A 23,261-nucleotide genomic window follows, 5' to 3' on the forward strand; every position below is an offset into this window, starting at 1 on the left:
GATCCTCCCACTCTCCCATCATCAATACAAGATCTTCCCACTCTCCCATCCTCAATACAAGATCTTCCAACTTTCCCATTATCAATAAAAGATCTTCCAACTCTCCCATCATCAATACAAGATCTTCCAACTCTCCCATCATCAATACAAGATCTTCCAACTCTCCCATCATCAATACAAGATCTTCCCACTCTCCCATCATCAATACAAGATCTTCCCACTCTCCCATCATAAATACAAGATCTTCCAACTCTCCCATCATCAATACAAGATCTTCCAACTCTCCCATCATCAATACAAGGTCTTCCAACTCTCCCATCATCAATACAAGATCTTCCCACTCTCCCATCATCAATACAAGATCTTCCCACCCTCCCATCCTCAATACAAGATCTTCCAACTTTCCCATCATTAATTCAAGATCCTCCCACTCTCCCATCATCAATACAAGATCTTCCCACTCTCCCATCCTCAATACAAGATCTTCCAACTTTCCCATTATCAATACAAGATCTTCCAACTCTCCCATCATCAATACAAGGTCTTCCAACTCTCCCATCATCAATAAAAGGTCTCCCAACTCTCCCATCATCAATACAAGATCTTCCAACTCTCCCATCCTCAATACAAGATCCTCCCACTCTCCCATCCTCAATACAAGATCTTCCAACTCTCCCATCTTCAATACAAGATCTTCCAACTCTCCCATTATCAATACAAGATCTTCCCACTCTCTCATCCTCAATACAAGATCCTCCCACTCTCCCACCCTCAATACAAGATCTTCCAACTCTCCCATCCTCAATACAAGATCTTCCAACTCTCCCATTATCAATACAAGATCTTCCCACTCTCCCATCCTCAATACAAGATCTTCCAACTCTCCCATCATCAATACAAGGTCTTCCCACTCTCCCATCCTCAATACAAGATCTTCCAACTCTCCCATCATCAATACAAGGTCTTCCAACTCTCCCATCATCAATACAAGATCTTCCCACTCTCCCATCATCAATACAAGATCTTCCCACTCTCCCATCATCAATACAAGGTCTTCCAACTCTCCCATCATCAATACAAGGTCTTCCCACTCTCCCATCATCAATACAAGGTCTTCCCACTCTCCCATCATCAATAAAAAATCTTCCCACTCTCCCATCATCAATACAAGATCTTCCAACTCTCCCATCATCAATACAAGATCTTCCCACTCTCCCATCATCAATACAAGATCTTCCCACTCTCCCATCATCAATTCAAGGTCTTCCAACTAACTCTCCCCATCATCAATACAAGGTCTTCCAACTCTCCCATCATCAATACAAGATCTTCCAACTCTCCCATCATCAATACAAGATCTTCCCACTCTCCCATCATCAATACAAGATCTTCCCACTCTCCCATCCTCAATACAAGATCTTCCAACTTTCCCATTATCAATACAAGATCTTCCAACTCTCCCATTATCAATACAAGATCTTCCCACTCTCCCATCCTCAATACAAGGTCTTCCCACTCTCCCATCATCAATACAAGATCTTCCAACTCTCCCATCATCAATACAAGATCTTCCCACTCTCCCATCATCAATACAAGATCTTCCCACTCTCCCATCATCAATTCAAGGTCTTCCAACTAACTCTCCCCATCATCAATACAAGGTCTTTCAACTCTCCCATCATCAATACAAGATCTTCCAACTCTCCCATCATCAATACAAGATCTTCCCACTTTCCCATCATCAATTCAAGGCCTTCCAACTCTCCCATCATCAATACAAGATCTTCCAACTCTCCCATCATCAATACAAGATCTTCCCACTCTCCCATCATCAGTACAAGATCTTCCCACTCTCCCATCCTCAATACAAGATCTTCCAACTTTCCCATTATCAATACAAGATCTTCCAACTCTCCCATTATCAATACAAGATCTTCCCACTCTCCCATCCTCAATACAAGGTCTTCCCACTCTCCCATCATCAATTCAAGATCTTCCCACTCTCCCATCCTCAATACAAGATCTTCCCACTCTCCCATCCTCAATACAAGATCTTCCAACTCTCCCATCATCAATACAAGGTCTTCCAACTCTCCCATCATCAATAAAAGGTCTCCCAACTCTCCCATCATCAATACAAGATCTCCCAACTCTCCCATCCTCAATACAAGATCTTCCCACTCTCCCATCATCATTACAAGATCTTCCAACTCTCCCATCATCAATACAAGGTCTTCCAACTCTCCCATCATCAATACAAGATCTTCCAACTCTACCATCATCAATACAAGATCTTCCCACTCTCCCATCATCAATACAAGGTCTTCCAACTCTCCCATCATCAATACAAGGTCTTCCCACTCTCCCATCATCAATACAAGGTCTTCCCACTCTCCCATCATCAATACAAAATCTTCCCACTCTCCCATCATCAATACAAGATCTTCCAACTCTCCCATCATCAATACAAGATCTTCCTACTCTCCCATCATCAATACAAGATCTTCCCACTCTCCCATCATCAATTCAAGGTCTTCCAACTAACTCTCCCCATCATCAATACAAGGTCTTCCAACTCTCCCATCATCAATACAAGATCTTCCAACTCTCCCATCATCAATACAAGATCTTCCCACTCTCCCATCATCAATACAAGATCTTCCCACTCTCCCATCCTCAATACAAGATCTTCCAACTTTCTCATTATCAATACAAGATCTTCCAACTCTCCCATTATCAATACAAGATCTTCCCTCTCTCCCATCCTCAATACAAAGTCTTCCCACTCTCCCATCATCAATACAAGATCTTCCCACTCTCCCATCCTCAATACAAGATCTTCCCACTCTCCCATCCTCAATACAAGATCTTCCAACTTTCCCATTATCAATACAAGATCTTCCAACTCTCCCATCATCAATACAAGATCTTCCAACTCTCCCATCATCAATACAAGATCTTCCAACTCTCCCATCATCAATACAAGATCTTCCCACTCTCCCATCATCAATACAAGATCTTCCCACTCTCCCATCATAAATACAAGATCTTCCAACTCTCCCATCATCAATACAAGATCTTCCAACTCTCCCATCATCAATACAAGGTCTTCCAACTCTCCCATCATCAATACAAGATCTTCCCACTCTCCCATCATCAATACAAGGTCTTCCAACTCTCCCATCATCAATACAAGGTCTTCCCACTCTCCCATCATCAATACAAGGTCTTCCCACTCTCCCATCATCAATACAAAATCTTCCCACTCTCCCATCATCAATACAAGATCTTCCAACTCTCCCATCATCAATACAAGATCTTCCCACTCTCCCATCATCAATACAAGATCTTCCCACTCTCCCATCATCAATTCAAGATCTTCCAACTAACTCTCCCCATCATCAATACAAGGTCTTTCAACTCTCCCATCATCAATACAAGATCTTCTAACTCTCCCATCATCAATACAAGATCTTCCCACTCTCCCATCATCAATTCAAGGTCTTCCAACTCTCCCATCATCAATACAAGATCTTCCAACTCTCCCATCATCAATACAAGATCTTCCCACTCTCCCATCATCAGTACAAGATCTTCCCACTCTCCCATCCTCAATACAAGATCTTCCAACTTTCCCATTATCAATACAAGATCTTCCAACTCTCCCATTATCAATACAAGATCTTCCCACTCTCCCATCCTCAATACAAGGTCTTCCCACTCTCCCATCATCAATACAAGATCTTCCCACTCTCCCATCCTCAATACAAGATCTTCCCACTCTCCCATCCTCAATACAAGATCTTCCAACTCTCCCATCATCAATACAAGGTCTTCCAACTCTCCCATCATCAATAAAAGGTCTCCCAACTCTCCCATCATCAATTCAAGATCTCCCAACTCTCCCATCCTCAATACAAGATCTTCCCACTCTCCCATCATCAATACAAGATCTTCCAACTCTCCCATCATCAATAAAAGGTCTTCCAACTCTCCCATCATCAATACAAGATCTTCCAACTCTACCATCATCAATACAAGATCTTCCCACTCTCCCATCATCAATACAAGGTCTTCCAACTCTCCCATCATCAATACAAGGTCTTCCCACTCTCCCATCATCAATACAAGATCTTCCAACTCTCCCATCATCAATACAAGATCTTCCCACTCTCCCATCATCAATACAAGATCTTCCCACTCTCCCATCATCAATACAAGATCTTCCAACTCTCCCATCATCAATACAAGGTCTTCCAACTCTCCCATCATCAATACAAGATCTTCCAACTCTACCATCATCAATACAAGATCTTCCCACTCTCCTATCATCAATACAAGGTCTTCCAACTCTCCCATCATCAATACAAGGTCTTCCAACTCTCCTATCATCAATACAAGGTCTTCCCACTCTCCCATCATCAATACAAGGTTTTCCCACTCTCCCATCATCAATACAAAATCTTCCCACTCTCCCATCATCAATACAAGATCTTCCAACTCTCCCATCATCAATTCAAGGTCTTCCAACTAACTCTCCCCATCATCATTACAAGGTCTTCCAACTCTCCCATCATCAATACAAGATCTTCCAATTCTCCCATCATCAATACAAGATCTTCCCACTCTCCCATCATCAATACAAGATCTTCCCACTCTCCCATCATCAATTCAAGGTCTTCCAACTAACTCTCCCCATCATCAATACAAGGTCTTTCAACTCTCCCATCATCAATACAAGATCTTCCAACTCTCCCATCATCAATACAAGATCTTCCCACTCTCCCATCATCAATTCAAGGTCTTCCAACTCTCCCATCATCAATACAAGATCTTCCAACTCTCCCATCATCAATACAAGATCTTCCCACTCTCCCATCATCAATACAAGATCTTCCCACTCTCCCATCCTCAATACAAGATCTTCCAACTTTCCCATTATCAATACAAGATCTTCCAACTCTCCCATTATCAATACAAGATCTTCCCACTCTCCCATTCTCATTACAAGGTCTTCCCACTCTCCCATCATCAATACAAGATCTTCCCACTCTCCCATCCTCAATACAAGATCTTCCCACTCTCCCATCCTCAATACAAGATCTTCCAACTCTCCCATCATAAATACAAGGTCTTCCAACTCTCCCATCATCAATAAAAGGTCTCCCAACTCTCCCATCATCAATACAAGATCTCCCAACTCTCCCATCCTCAATACAAGATCTTCCCACTCTCCCATCATCAATACAAGATCTTCCAACTCTCCCATCATCAATACAAGGTCTTCCAACTCTCCCATCATCAATACAAGATCTTCCAACTCTACCATCATCAATACAAGATCTTCCCACTCTCCCATCATCAATACAAGGTCTTCCAACTCTCCCATCATCAATACAAGGTCTTCCCACTCTCCCATCATCAATACAAGATCTTCCAACTCTCCCATCATCAATAAAAGATCTTCCCACTCTCCCATCATCAATACAAGATCTTCCCACTCTCCCATCATCAATACAAGATCTTCCAACTCTCCCATCATCAATACAAGGTCTTCCAACTCTCCCATCATCAATACAAGATCTTCCAACTCTACCATCATCAATACAAGATCTTCCCACTCTCCCATCATCAATACAAGGTCTTCCAACTCTCCCATCATCAATACAAGGTCTTCCCACTCTCCCATCATCAATACAAGGTCTTCCCACTCTCCCATCATCAATACAAAATCTTCCCACTCTCCCATCATCAATACAAGATCTTCCAACTCTCCCATCATCAATACAAGATCTTCCCACTCTCCCATCATCAATACAAGATCTTCCCACTCTCCCATCTTCAATTCAAGGTCTTCCAACTAACTCTCCCCATCATCAATACAAGGTCTTCCAACTCTCCCATCATCAATACAAGATCTTCCAACTCTCCCATCATCAATACAAGATCTTCCCACTCTCCCATCATCAATACAAGATCTTCCCACTCTCCCATCCTCAATACAAGATCTTCCAACTTTCCCATTATCAATACAAGATCTTCAAACTCTCCCATTATCAATACAAGATCTTCCCACTCTCCCATCCTCAATACAAGGTCTTCCCACTCTCCCATCAATACAAGATCTTCCCACTCTCCCATCCTCAATACAAGATCTTCCAACTCTCCCATCCTCAATACAAGATCTCCCAACTCTCCCATTATCAATACAAGATCTTCCCACTCTCCCATCCTCAATACAAGGTCTTCCAACTCTCCCATCATCAATACAAGGTCTTCCAACTCTCCCATCATCAATAAAAGGTCTCCCAACTCTCCCATCATCAATACAAGATCTTCCAACTCTCCCATCCTCAATACAAGATCCTCCCACTCTTTCATCATCAATACAAGATCTTCCCACTCTCCCATCATCAATACAAGATCTTCCAACTCTCCCATCATCAATACAAGATCTTCCAACTCTCCCATCATCAATACAAGGTCTTCCAACTCTCCCATCATCAATACAAGATCTTCCCACTCTCCCATCATCAATACAAGATCTTCCCACCCTCCCATCCTCAATACAAGATCTTCCAACTTTCCCATCATCAATTCAAGATCCTCCCACTCTCCCATCATCAATACAAGATCTTCCCACTCTCCCATCCTCAATACAAGATCTTCCAACTTTCCCATTATCAATAAAAGATCTTCCAACTCTCCCATCATCAATACAAGATCTTCCAACTCTCCCATCATTAATACAAGATCTTCCAACTCTCCCATCATCAATACAAGATCTTCCCACTCTCCCATCATCAATACAAGATCTTCCCACTCTCCCATCATAAATACAAGATCTTCCAACTCTCCCATCATCAATACAAGATCTTCCAACTCTCCCATCATCAATACAAGGTCTTCCAACTCTCCCATCATCAATACAAGATCTTCCCACTCTCCCATCATCAATACAAGATCTTCCCACCCTCCCATCCTCAATACAAGATCTTCCAACTTTCCCATCATTAATTCAAGATCCTCCCACTCTCCCATCATCAATACAAGATCTTCCCACTCTCCCATCCTCAATACAAGATCTTCCAACTTTCCCATTATCAATACAAGATCTTCCAACTCTCCCATCATCAATACAAGGTCTTCCAACTCTCCCATCATCAATAAAAGGTCTCCCAACTCTCCCATCATCAATACAAGATCTTCCAACTCTCCCATCCTCAATACAAGATCCTCCCACTCTCCCATCCTCAATACAAGATCTTCCAACTCTCCCATCTTCAATACAAGATCTTCCAACTCTCCCATTATCAATACAAGATCTTCCCACTCTCTCATCCTCAATACAAGATCCTCCCACTCTCCCACCCTCAATACAAGATCTTCCAACTCTCCCATCCTCAATACAAGATCTTCCAACTCTCCCATTATCAATACAAGATCTTCCCACTCTCCCATCCTCAATACAAGATCTTCCAACTCTCCCATTATCAATACAAGATCTTCCAACTCTCCCATCATCAATACAAGGTCTTCCCACTCTCCCATCCTCAATACAAGATCTTCAAACTCTCCCATCATCAATACAAGGTCTTCCAACTCTCCCATCATCAATACAAGATCTTCCCACTCTCCCATCATCAATACAAGATCTTCCCACTCTCCCATCATCAATACAAGGTCTTCCAACTCTCCCATCATCAATACAAGGTCTTCCCACTCTCCCATCATCAATACAAGGTCTTCCCACTCTCCCATCATCAATACAAAATCTTCCCACTCTCCCATCATCAATACAAGATCTTCCAACTCTCCCATCATCAATACAAGATCTTCCCACTCTCCCATCATCAATACAAGATCTTCCCACTCTCCCATCATCAATTCAAGGTCTTCCAACTAACTCTCCCCATCATCAATACAAGGTCTTCCAACTCTCCCATCATCAATACAAGATCTTCCAACTCTCCCATCATCAATACAAGATCTTCCCACTCTCCCATCATCAATACAAGATCTTCCCACTCTCCCATCCTCAATACAAGATCTTCCAACTTTCCCATTATCAATACAAGATCTTCCAACTCTCCCATTATCAATACAAGATCTTCCCACTCTCCCATCCTCAATACAAGGTCTTCCCACTCTCCCATCATCAATACAAGATCTTCCCACTCTCCCATCCTCAATACAAGATCTTCCCACTCTCCCATCCTCAATACAAGATCTTCCAACTTTCCCATAATCAATACAAGATCTTCCAACTCTCCCATCATCAATACAAGATCTTCCAACTCTCCCATCATCAATACAAGATCTTCCAACTCTCCCATCATCAATACAAGATCTTCCCACTCTCCCATCATCAATACAAGATCTTCCCACTCTCCCATCATAAATACAAGATCTTCCAACTCTCCCATCATCAATACAAGATCTTCCCACTCTCCCATCATCAATACAAGGTCTTCCAAATCTCCCATCATCAATACAAGGTCTTCCCACTCTCCCATCATCAATACAAGGTCTTCCCACTCTCCCATCATCAATACAAAATCTTCCCATTCTCCCATCATCAATACAAGATCTTCCAACTCTCCCATCATCAATACAAGATCTTCCCACTCTCCCATCATCAATACAAGATCTTCCCACTCTCCCATCATCAATTCAAGGTCTTCCAACTAACTCTCCCCATCATCAATACAAGGTCTTTCAACTCTCCCATCATCAATACAAGATCTTCCAACTCTCCCATCATCAATACAAGATCTTCCCACTCTCCCATCATCAATTCAAGGCCTTCCAACTCTCCCATCATCAATACAAGATCTTCCAACTCTCCCATCATCAATACAAGATCTTCCCACTCTCCCATCATCAGTACAAGATCTTCCCACTCTCCCATCCTCAATACAAGATCTTCCAACTTTCCCATTATCAATACAAGATCTTCCAACTCTCCCATTATCAATACAAGATCTTCCCACTCTCCCATCCTCAATACAAGGTCTTCCCACTCTCCCATCATCAATTCAAGATCTTCCCACTCTCCCATCCTCAATACAAGATCTTCCCACTCTCCCATCCTCAATACAAGATCTTCCAACTCTCCCATCATCAATACAAGGTCTTCCAACTCTCCCATCATCAATAAAAGGTCTCCCAACTCTCCCATCATCAATACAAGATCTCCCAACTCTCCCATCCTCAATACAAGATCTTCCCACTCTCCCATCATCATTACAAGATCTTCCAACTCTCCCATCATCAATACAAGGTCTTCCAACTCTCCCATCATCAATACAAGATCTTCGAACTCTACCATCATCAATACAAGATCTTCCCACTCTCCCATCATCAATACAAGGTCTTCTAACTCTCCCATCATCAATACAAGGTCTTCCCACTCTCCCATCATCAATACAAGATCTTCCAACTCTCCCATCATCAATACAAGATCTTCCCACTCTCCCATCATCAATACAAGATCTTCCCACTCTCCCATCATCAATACAAGATCTTCCAACTCTCCCATCATCAATACAAGGTCTTCCAACTCTCCCATCATCAATACAAGATCTTCCAACACTACCATCATCAATACAAGATCTTCCCACTCTCCCATCATCAATACAAGGTCTTCCAACTCTCCCATCATCAATACAAGGTCTTCCAACTCTCCTATCATCAATACAATGTCTTCCCACTCTCCCATCATCAATACAAGGTCTTCCCACTCTCCCATCAACAATACAAAATCTTCCCACTCTCCCATCATCAATACAAGATCTTCCAACTCTCCCATCATCAATTCAAGGTCTTCCAACTAACTCTCCCCATCATCAATACAAGGTCTTCCAACTCTCCCATCATCAATACAAGATCTTCCAACTCTCCCATCATCAATACAAGATCTTCCCACTCTCCCATCATCAATACAAGATCTTCCCACTCTCCCATCATCAATACAAGATCTTCCAACTTTCCCATTATCAATACAAGATCTTCCAACTCTCCCATTATCAATACAAGATCTTCCCACTCTCCCATCCTCAATACAAGGTCTTCCCACTCTCCCATCATCAATACAAGATCTTCCCACTCTCCCATCCTCAATACAAGATCTTCCAACTCTCCCATCCTCAATACAAGATCTCCCAACTCTCCCATTATCAATACAAGATCTTCCCACTCTCCCATCCTCAATACAAGATCTTCCAACTCTCCCATCATCAATACAAGGTCTTCCAACTCTCCCATCATCAATAAAAGGTCTCCCAACTCTCCCATCATCAATACAAGATCTTCCAACTCTCCCATCCTCAATACAAGATCCTCCCACTCTCTCATCATCAATACAAGATCTTCCCACTCTCCCATCATCAATACAAGATCTTCCCACTCTCCCATCATCAATACAAGATCTTCCCACTCTCCCATCATCAATACAAGATCTTCCAACTCTCCCATCATCAATACAAGATCTTCCAACTCTCCCATCATCAATACAAGATCTTCCCACTCTCCCATCATCAATACAAGATCTTCCCACTCTCCCATCATAAATACAAGATCTTCCAACTCTCCCATCATCAATACAAGATCTTCCAACTCTCCCATCATTAATACAAGGTCTTCCAACTCTCCCATCATCAATACAAGATCTTCCCACTCTCCCATCATCAATACAAGATCTTCCCACCCTCCCATCCTCAATACAAGATCTTCCAACTTTCCCATCATCAATACAAGATCCTCCCACTCTCCCATCATCAATTCAAGGTCTTCCAACTAACTCTCCCCATCATCAATACAAGATCTTCCAACTCTCCCATCATCAATACAAGATCTTCCAACTCTCCCATCATTAATACAAGGTCTTCCAACTCTCCCATCATCAATACAAGATCTTCCCACTCTCCCATCATCAATACAAGATCTTCCCACCCTCCCATCCTCAATACAAGATCTTCCAACTTTCCCATCATCAATACAAGATCCTCCCACTCTCCCATCATCAATTCAAGGTCTTCCAACTAACTCTCCCCATCATCAATACAAGGTCTTCCAACTCTCCCATCATCAATACAAGATCTTCCCACTCTCCCATCATCAATACAAGATCTTCCCACTCTCCCATCCTCAATACAAGATATTCCAACTTTCCCATTATCAATACAAGATCTTCCAACTCTCCCATTATCAATACAAGATCTTCCCACTCTCCCATCCTCAATACAAGGTCTTCCCACTCTCCCATCATCAATACAAGATCTTCCCACTCTCCCATCCTCAATACAAGATCTTCCCACTCTCCCATCCTCAATACAAGATCTTCCAACTTTCCCATTATCAATACAAGATCTTCCAACTCTCCCATCATCAATACAAGATCTTCCAACTCTCCCATCATCAATACAAGATCTTCCCACTCTCCCATCATCAATACAAGATCTTCCCACTCTCCCATCATAAATACAAGATCTTCCAACTCTCCCATCATCAATACAAGATCTTCCAACTCTCCCATCATCAATACAAGGTCTTCCAACTCTCCCATCATCAATACAAGATCTTCCCACTCTCCCATCATCAATACAAGGTCTTCCAACTCTCCCATCATCAATACAAGGTCTTCCCACTCTCCCATCATCAATACAAGGTCTTCCCACTCTCCCATCATCAATACAAAATCTTCCCACTCTCCCATCATCAATACAAGATCTTCCAACTCTCCCATCATCAATACAAGATCTTCCCACTCTCCCATCATCAATACAAGATCTTCCCACTCTCCCATCATCAATTCAAGGTCTTCCAACTAACTCTCCCCATCATCAATACAAGGTCTTTCAACTCTCCCATCATCAATACAAGATCTTCCAACTCTCCCATCATCAATACAAGATCTTCCCACTCTCCCATCATCAATTCAAGGCCTTCCAACTCTCCCATCATCAATACAAGATCTTCCAACTCTCCCATCATCAATACAAGATCTTCCCACTCTCCCATCATCAGTACAAGATCTTCCCACTCTCCCATCCTCAATACAAGATCTTCCAACTTTCCCATTATCAATACAAGATCTTCCAACTCTCCCATTATCAATACAAGATCTTCCCACTCTCCCATCCTCAATACAAGGTCTTCCCACTCTCCCATCATCAATTCAAGATCTTCCCACTCTCCCATCCTCAATACAAGATCTTCCCACTCTCCCATCCTCAATACAAGATCTTCCAACTCTCCCATCATCAATAAAAGGTCTCCCAACTCTCCCATCATCAATACAAGATCTCCCAACTCTCCCATCCTCAATACAAGATCTTCCCACTCTCCCATCATCATTACAAGATCTTCCAACTCTCCCATCATCAATACAAGGTCTTCCAACTCTCCCATCATCAATACAAGATCTTCCAACTCTCCCATCATCAATACAAGGTCTTCCAACTCTCCCATCATCAATACAAGATCTTCCCACTCTCCCATCATCAATACAAGGTCTTCCAACTCTCCCATCATCAATACAAGGTCTTCCCACTCTCCCATCATCAATACAAGGTCTTCCCACTCTCCCATCATCAATACAAAATCTTCCCACTCTCCCATCATCAATACAAGATCTTCCAACTCTCCCATCATCAATACAAGATCTTCCCACTCTCCCATCATCAATACAAGATCTTCCCACTCTCCCATCATCAATTCAAGGTCTTCCAACTAACTCTCCCCATCATCAATACAAGGTCTTTCAACTCTCCCATCATCAATACAAGATCTTCCAACTCTCCCATCATCAATACAAGATCTTCCCACTCTCCCATCATCAATTCAAGGCCTTCCAACTCTCCCATCATCAATACAAGATCTTCCAACTCTCCCATCATCAATACAAGATCTTCCCACTCTCCCATCATCAGTACAAGATCTTCCCACTCTCCCATCCTCAATACAAGATCTTCCAACTTTCCCATTATCAATACAAGATCTTCCAACTCTCCCATTATCAATACAAGATCTTCCCACTCTCCCATCCTCAATACAAGGTCTTCCCACTCTCCCATCATCAATTCAAGATCTTCCCACTCTCCCATCCTCAATACAAGATCTTCCCACTCTCCCATCCTCAATACAAGATCTTCCAACTCTCCCATCATCAATACAAGGTCTTCCAACTCTCCCATCATCAATAAAAGGTCTCCCAACTCTCCCATCATCAATACAAGATCTCCCAACTCTCCCATCCTCAATACAAGATCTTCCCACTCTCCCATCATCATTACAAGATCTTCCAACTCTCCCATCATCAATACAAGGTCTTCCAACTCTCCCATCATCAATACAAGATCTTCCAACTCTACCATCATCAATACAAGATCTTCCCACTCTCCCATCATCAATACAAGGTCTTCCAACTCTCCCATCATCAATACAAGGTCTTCCCACTCTCCCATCATCAATACAAGATCTTCCAACTCTCCCATCATCAATACAAGATCTTCCCACTCTCCCATCATCAATACAAGATCTTCCCACTCTCCCATCATCAATACAAGATCTTCCAACTCTCCCATCATCAATACAAGGTCTTCCAACTCTCCCATCCTCAATACAAGATCTTCCAACTCTACCATCATCAATACAAGATCTTCCCACTCTCCCATCATCAATACAAGGTCTTCCAACTCTCCCATCATCAATACAAGGTCTTCCAACTCTCCTATCATCAATACAATGTCTTCCCACTCTCCCATCATCAATACAAGGTCTTCCCACTCTCCCATCATCAATACAAAATCTTCCCACTCTCCCATCATCAATACAAGATCTTCCAACTCTCCCATCATCAATTCAAGGTCTTCCAACTAACTCTCCCCATCATCAATACAAGGTCTTCCAACTCTCCCATCATCAATACAAGATCTTCCAACTCTCCCATCATCAATACAAGATCTTCCCACTCTCCCATCATCAATACAAGATCTTCCCACTTTCCCATCATCAATACAAGATCTTCCAACTTTCCCATTATCAATACAAGATCTTCCAACTCTCCCATTATCAATACAAGATCTTCCCACTCTCCCATCCTCAATACAAGGTCTTCCCACTCTCCCATCATCAATACAAGATCTTCCCACTCTCCCATCCTCAATACAAGATCTTCCAACTCTCCCATCCTCAATACAAGATCTCCCAACTCTCCCATTATCAATACAAGATCTTCCCACTCTCCCATCCTCAATACAAGATCTTCCAACTCTCCCATCATCAATACAAGGTCTTCCAACTCTCCCATCATCAATAAAAGGTCTCCCAACTCTCCCATCATCAATACAAGATCTTCCAACTCTCCCATCCTCAATACAAGATCCTCCCACTCTCTCATCATCAATACAAGATCTTCCCACTCTCCCATCATCAATACAAGATCTTCCCACTCTCCCATCATCAATACAAGATCTTCCCACTCTCCCATCATCAATACAAGATCTTCCAACTCTCCCATCATCAATACAAGATCTTCCAACTCTCCCATCATCAATACAAGATCTTCCCACTCTCCCATCATCAATACAAGATCTTCCCACTCTCCCATCATAAATACAAGATCTTCCAACTCTCCCATCATCAATACAAGATCTTCCAACTCTCCCATCATTAATACAAGGTCTTCCAACTCTCCCATCATCAATACAAGATCTTCCCACTCTCCCATCATCAATACAAGATCTTCCCACCCTCCCATCCTCAATACAAGATCTTCCAACTTTCCCATCATCAATACAAGATCCTCCCACTCTCCCATCATCAATTCAAGGTCTTCCAACTAACTCTCCCCATCATCAATACAAGGTCTTCCAACTCTCCCATCATCAATACAAGATCTTCCCACTCTCCCATCATCAATACAAGATCTTCCCACTCTCCCATCCTCAATACAAGATCTTCCAACTTTCCCATTATCAATACAAGATCTTCCAACTCTCCCATTATCAATACAAGATCTTCCCACTCTCCCATCCTCAATACAAGGTCTTCCCACTCTCCCATCATCAATACAAGATCTTCCCACTCTCCCATCCTCAATACAAGATCTTCCCACTCTCCCATCCTCAATACAAGATCTTCCAACTTTCCCATTATCAATACAAGATCTTCCAACTCTCCCATCATCAATACAAGATCTTCCAACTCTCCCATCATCAATACAAGATCTTCCCACTCTCCCATCATTAATACAAGATCTTCCCACTCTCCCATCATAAATACAAGATCTTCCAACTCTCCCATCATCAATACAAGATCTTCCAACTCTCCCATCATCAATACAAGGTCTTCCAACTCTCCCATCATCAATACAAGATCTTCCCACTCTCCCATCATCAATACAAGGTCTTCCAACTCTCCCATCATCAATACAAGGTCTTCCCACTCTCCCATCATCAATACAAAGTCTTCCCACTCTCCCATCATCAATACAAAATCTTCCCACTCTCCCATCATCAATACAAGATCTTCCAACTCTCCCATCATCAATACAAGATCTTCCCACTCTCCCATCATCAATACAAGATCTTCCCACTCTCCCATCATCAATTCAAGGTCTTCCAACTAACTCTCCCCATCATCAATACAAGGTCTTTCAACTCTCCCATCATCAATACAAGATCTTCCAACTCTCCCATCATCAATACAAGATCTTCCCACTCTCCCATCATCAATTCAAGGCCTTCCAACTCTCCCATCATCAATACAAGATCTTCCAACTCTCCCATCATCAATACAAGATCTTCCCACTCTCCCATCATCAGTACAAGATCTTCCCACTCTCCCATCCTCAATACAAGATCTTCCAACTTTCCCATTATCAATACAAGATCTTCCAACTCTCCCATTATCAATACAAGATCTTCCCACTCTCCCATCCTCAATACAAGGTCTTCCCACTCTCCCATCATCAATTCAAGATCTTCCCACTCTCCCATCCTCAATACAAGATCTTCCCACTCTCCAATCCTCAATACAAGATCTTCCAACTCTCCCATCATCAATACAAGGTCTTCCAACTCTCCCATCATCAATAAAAGGTCTCCCAACTCTCCCATCATCAATACAAGATCTCCCAACTCTCCCATCCTCAATACAAGATCTTCCCACTCTCCCATCATCATTACAAGATCTTCCAACTCTCCCATCATCAATACAAGGTCTTCCAACTCTCCCATCATCAATACAAGATCTTCCAACTCTACCATCATCAATACAAGATCTTCCCACTCTCCCATCATCAATACAAGGTCTTCCAACTCTCCCATCATCAATACAAGGTCTTCCCACTCTCCCATCATCAATACAAGATCTTCCAACTCTCCCATCATCAATACAAGATCTTCCCACTCTCCCATCATCAATACAAGATCTTCCCACTCTCCCATCATCAATACAAGATCTTCCAACTCTCCCATCATCAATACAAGGTCTTCCAACTCTCCCATCATCAATACAAGATCTTCCAACTCTACCATCATCAATACAAGATCTTCCCACTCTCCCATCATCAATACAAGGTCTTCCAACTCTCCCATCATCAATACAAGGTCTTCCAACTCTCCTATCATCAATACAATGTCTTCCCACTCTCCCATCATCAATACAAGGTCTTCCCACTCTCCCATCATCAATACAAAATCTTCCCACTCTCCCATCATCAATACAAGATCTTCCAACTCTCCCATCATCAATTCAAGGTCTTCCAACTAACTCTCCCCATCATCAATACAAGGTCTTCCAACTCTCCCATCATCAATACAAGATCTTCCAACTCTCCCATCATCAATACAAGATCTTCCCACTCTCCCATCATCAATACAAGATCTTCCCACTCTCCCATCATCAATACAAGATCTTCCAACTTTCCCATTATCAATACAAGATCTTCCAACTCTCCCATTATCAATACAAGATCTTCCCACTCTCCCATCCTCAATACAAGGTCTTCCCACTCTCCCATCATCAATACAAGATCTTCCCACTCTCCCATCCTCAATACAAGATCTTCCAACTCTCCCATCCTCAATACAAGATCTCCCAACTCTCCCATTATCAATACAAGATCTTCCCACTCTCCCATCCTCAATACAAGATCTTCCAACTCTCCCATCATCAATACAAGGTCTTCCAACTCTCCCATCATCAATAAAAGGTCTCCCAACTCTCCCATCATCAATACAAGATCTTCCAACTCTCCCATCCTCAATACAAGATCCTCCTACTCTCTCATCATCAATACAAGATCTTCCCACTCTCCCATCATCAATACAAGATCTTCCCACTCTCCCATCATCAATACAAGATCTTCCCACTCTCCCATCATCAATACAAGATCTTACAACTCTCCCATCATCAATACAAGATCTTCCAACTCTCCCATCATCAATACAAGATCTTCCCACTCTCCCATCATCAATACAAGATCTTCCCACTCTCCCATCATAAATACAAGATCTTCCAACTCTCCCATCATCAATACAAGATCTTCCAACTCTCCCATCATCAATACAAGGTCTTCCAACTCTCCCATCATCAATACAAGATCTTCCCACTCTCCCATCATCAATACAAGATCTTCCCACTCTCCCATCATCAATACAAGATCTTCCCACCCTCCCATCCTCAATACAAGATCTTCCAACTTTCCCATCATCAATACAAGATCCTCCCACTCTCCCATCATCAATTCAAGGTCTTCCAACTAACTCTCCCCATCATCAATACAAGGTCTTCCAACTCTCCCATCATCAATACAAGATCTTCCCACTCTCCCATCATCAATACAAGATCTTCCCACTCTCCCATCCTCAATACAAGATCTTCCAACTTTCCCATTATCAATACAAGATCTTCCAACTCTCCCATTATCAATACAAGATCTTCCCACTCTCCCATCCTCAATACAAGGTCTTCCCACTCTCCCATCATCAATACAAGATCTTCCCACTCTCCCATCCTCAATACAAGATCTTCCCACTCTCCCATCCTCAATACAAGATCTTCCAACTTTCCCATTATCAATACAAGATCTTCCAACTCTCCCATCATCAATACAAGATCTTCCAACTCTCCCATCATCAATACAAGATCTTCCCACTCTCCCATCATTAATACAAGATCTTCCCACTCTCCCATCATAAATACAAGATCTTCCAACTCTCCCATCATCAATACAAGATCTTCCAACTCTCCCATCATCAATACAAGGTCTTCCAACTCTCCCATCATCAATACAAGATCTTCCCACTCTCCCATCATCAATACAAGGTCTTCCAACTCTCCCATCATCAATACAAGGTCTTCCCACTCTCCCATCATCAATACAAGGTCTTCCCACTCTCCCATCATCAATACAAAATCTTCCCACTCTCCCATCATCAATACAAGATCTTCCAACTCTCCCATCATCAATACAAGATCTTCCCACTCTCCCATCATCAATACAAGATCTTCCCACTCTCCCATCATCAATTCAAGGTCTTCCAACTAACTCTCCCCATCATCAATACAAGGTCTTTCAACTCTCCCATCATCAATACAAGATCTTCCAACTCTCCCATCATCAATACAAGATCTTCCCACTCTCCCATCATCAATTCAAGGCCTTCCAACTCTCCCATCATCAATACAAGATCTTCCAACTCTCCCATCATCAATACAAGATCTTCCCACTCTCCCATCATCAGTACAAGATCTTCCCACTCTCCCATCCTCAATACAAGATCTTCCAACTTTCCCATTATCAATACAAGATCTTCCAACTCTCCCATTATCAATACAAGATCTTCCCACTCTCCCATCCTCAATACAAGGTCTTCCCACTCTCCCATCATCAATTCAAGATCTTCCCACTCTCCCATCCTCAATACAAGATCTTCCCACTCTCCAATCCTCAATACAAGATCTTCCAACTCTCCCATCATCAATACAAGGTCTTCCAACTCTCCCATCATCAATAAAAGGTCTCCCAACTCTCCCATCATCAATACAAGATCTCCCAACTCTCCCATCCTCAATACAAGATCTTCCCACTCTCCCATCATCATTACAAGATCTTCCAACTCTCCCATCATCAATACAAGGTCTTCCAACTCTCCCATCATCAATACAAGATCTTCCAACTCTACCATCATCAATACAAGATCTTCCCACTCTCCCATCATCAATACAAGGTCTTCCAACTCTCCCATCATCAATACAAGGTCTTCCCACTCTCCCATCATCAATACAAGATCTTCCAACTCTCCCATCATCAATACAAGATCTTCCCACTCTCCCATCATCAATACAAGATCTTCCCACTCTCCCATCATCAATACAAGATCTTCCAACTCTCCCATCATCAATACAAGGTCTTCCAACTCTCCCATCATCAATACAAGATCTTCCAACTCTACCATCATCAATACAAGATCTTCCCACTCTCCCATCATCAATACAAGGTCTTCCAACTCTCCCATCATCAATACAAGGTCTTCCAACTCTCCTATCATCAATACAATGTCTTCCCACTCTCCCATCATCAATACAAGGTCTTCCCACTCTCCCATCATCAATACAAAATCTTCCCACTCTCCCATCATCAATACAAGATCTTCCAACTCTCCCATCATCAATTCAAGGTCTTCCAACTAACTCTCCCCATCATCAATACAAGGTCTTCCAACTCTCCCATCATCAATACAAGATCTTCCAACTCTCCCATCATCAATACAAGATCTTCCCACTCTCCCATCATCAATACAAGATCTTCCCACTCTCCCATCATCAATACAAGATCTTCCAACTTTCCCATTATCAATACAAGATCTTCCAACTCTCCCATTATCAATACAAGATCTTCCCACTCTCCCATCCTCAATACAAGGTCTTCCCACTCTCCCATCATCAATACAAGATCTTCCCACTCTCCCATCCTCAATACAAGATCTTCCAACTCTCCCATCCTCAATACAAGATCTCCCAACTCTCCCATTATCAATACAAGATCTTCCCACTCTCCCATCCTCAATACAAGATCTTCCAACTCTCCCATCATCAATACAAGGTCTTCCAACTCTCCCATCATCAATAAAAGGTCTCCCAACTCTCCCATCATCAATACAAGATCTTCCAACTCTCCCATCCTCAATACAAGATCCTCCTACTCTCTCATCATCAATACAAGATCTTCCCACTCTCCCATCATCAATACAAGATCTTCCCACTCTCCCATCATCAATACAAGATCTTCCCACTCTCCCATCATCAATACAAGATCTTACAACTCTCCCATCATCAATACAAGATCTTCCAACTCTCCCATCATCAATACAAGATCTTCCCACTCTCCCATCATCAATACAAGATCTTCCCACTCTCCCATCATAAATACAAGATCTTCCAACTCTCCCATCATCAATACAAGATCTTCCAACTCTCCCATCATCAATACAAGGTCTTCCAACTCTCCCATCATCAATACAAGATCTTCCCACTCTCCCATCATCAATACAAGATCTTCCCACCCTCCCATCCTCAATACAAGATCTTCCAACTTTCCCATCATCAATACAAGATCCTCCCACTCTCCCATCATCAATACAAGATCTTCCCACTCTCCCATCCTCAATACAAGATCTTCCAACTTTCCCATTTTCAATACAAGATCTTCCAACTCTCCCATCATCAATACAAGATCCTCCCGCTCTCCCATCCTCAATACAAGATCTTCCAACTCTCCCATCCTCAATACAAGATCTTCCAACTCTCCCATTATCAATACAAGATCTTCCCACTCTCCCATCCTCAATACAAGATCTTCCAACTCTCCCATTATCAATACAAGATCTTCCAACTCTCCCATCATCAATACAAGGTCTTCCCACTCTCCCATCATCAATACAAGGTCTTCCAACTCTCCCATCATCAATACAAGGTCTTCCCACTCTCCCATCATCAATACAAGGTCTTCCCACTCTCCCATCATCAATACAAGATCTTCCAACTCTCCCATCATCAATACAAGATCTTCCCACTCTCCCATCATCAATACAAGATCTTCCAACTCTCCCATCATCAATACAAGATATTCCAACTCTCCCATCATCAATACAAGATCTTCCCACTCTCCCATCATCAATACAAGATCTTCCAACTCTCCCATCATCAATACAAGGTCTTCCAACTCTCCCATCATCAATAAAAGATCTTCCAACTCTACCATCATCAATACAAGATCTTCCAACTCTCCCATCATAAATACAAGATCTTCCTACTCTCCCATCACCAATACAAGATCTTCCCACTCTCCCATCATCAATACAAGGTCTTCCAACTCTCCCATCATCAATACAAGATCTTCCAACTCTCCCATCATCAATACAAGATCTTCCCACTCTCCCATCATCAATACAAGATCTTCCAACTCTCCCATCATCAATACAAGATATTCCAACTCTCCCATCATCAATACAAGATCTTCCAACTCTCCCATCATCAATACAAGATCTTTCCACTCTCCCATCATCAATACAAGATCTTCCTACTCTCCCATCATCAATACAAGATCTTCCAACTCTCCCATCATCAATACAAGATCTTCCAACTCTCCCATCATCAATAAAAGATCTTCAAACTCTCCCATCATCAATACAAGATCTTCCAACTCTCCCATCCTCAATACAAGATCTTCCAACTCTCCCATCATCAATACAAGATCTTCCAACTCTCCCATCATCAATACAAGATCTTCCCACTCTCCCATCACCAATACAAGATCTTCCCACTCTCCCATCATCAATACAAGGTCTTCCAACTCTCCCATCATCAATACAAGATCTTCCCATTCTCCCATCATCAACACAAGTTCTTCCCACTCTCCCATTATCAATACAAGATCTTGGTGAAAAATGAAAGCAACACTGGATGGAAATAAATCTAGTGAAGTTGCAGAAGTTTATTGAAACAACGCCACAGCGAATGTGTGCCGTAATCAAAACCAACCAAATATTAGAGTGTGTGACCTTTTTTTGGTGGCGACTTTTATTTTGGCCAGGCAGTGTATATTTTCCTTTGAAAGCCCCACTGGTTTCCTTCAGCGCAGCCACCAGCAGACTCTGCCTCTCCACTTTAGCCTCCAAAACCATTAACTCAGGAAGCATCTGCTTTCTCTTAGATCTGTGAATCCGATCATTGGCAAGTTTTTTATGTTTAAAGTCAAACCCTTACTTTGCCAGTACCCAGGGCCGGTGCTAGACTATTTTATGCCCTAGGCAAGACCAGCTACTTGCGCCCTCCCCCCCCCCAAAAAAAAGGGAAGGGGTTAAAAACTCCTCTATGTGACCCTGATCTGATGGTTCCTCCATGTTATGCTGTCATACCCAGTGACCCCCATATTCCTCCATTTCACACCTGGGGACCCTAATGTCCCTCCATGTCACACCCAGGGACTTTGATGTTTTTCCATGTCACACTCTGGGACCCCAATATTACTCCATGTCATGCTGTCATACCCACTGACCCCGATGTACCTCTATGTCAGATCCTGATGTTTTTTATTGTCACATTTGGGGACCCTGATGTTCCTCCGTGTCACACCTGGGGACCCTGATGTTCCTCCGTGTCACACCTGGGGACCCCAATCCCCCATGGCACACCCAGGGACCCCAATTCCTCATGGCACACCTGGAGACCCCGAACCCCTGTTAAACGCGGTGGCTCCTGATGGAGGGAGAAGCAGCAGTCAGAGAGCTCCGCACGTACTTCATCACCAACCTCCTCAGACCATTTTGGTGCCTCGTCGCTTCTGCCCCAGTGCCAAGCTCTGGCTCAGGTTCAGCTCTCCTCCGTTCCCGGCTTAATACCAACCCAGGGAAATAAACGGCTGCCCTTCAGCTCAGTGCAGAGAGTCACTTCCTGCCCGGGGTTAAGGCCACTCAGCTCCACCTATAGAGGATCATCATGCAGGCAGCACTCTGGGGGGCTTCCTTCTTGCCTTTTGGGGCCCCTCCAACAGTGGTGGAAAGCTAGGGCCTGGTAGTTCCACCATTGCCCAAGACACTTGGCATCTTCCGCTGTCCCTTCTCCCCCCCCCCCCAACTCCGCCCCTCGCCTCAGCTCACAATAATCCTTCATGATGGAGAATTCATGATGGAGAGAGAGTGCCGACACCTGGCTGTGCCCCTAGGTGGCAATGCGCCCTAGGCAGCTGCCTA

The sequence above is a fragment of the Pelophylax lessonae genome (assembly GCF_965119305.1).
Source record: "Pelophylax lessonae genome assembly, chromosome: 2".
In the NCBI taxonomy this organism is placed as follows: Eukaryota; Metazoa; Chordata; class Amphibia; order Anura; family Ranidae; genus Pelophylax; species Pelophylax lessonae.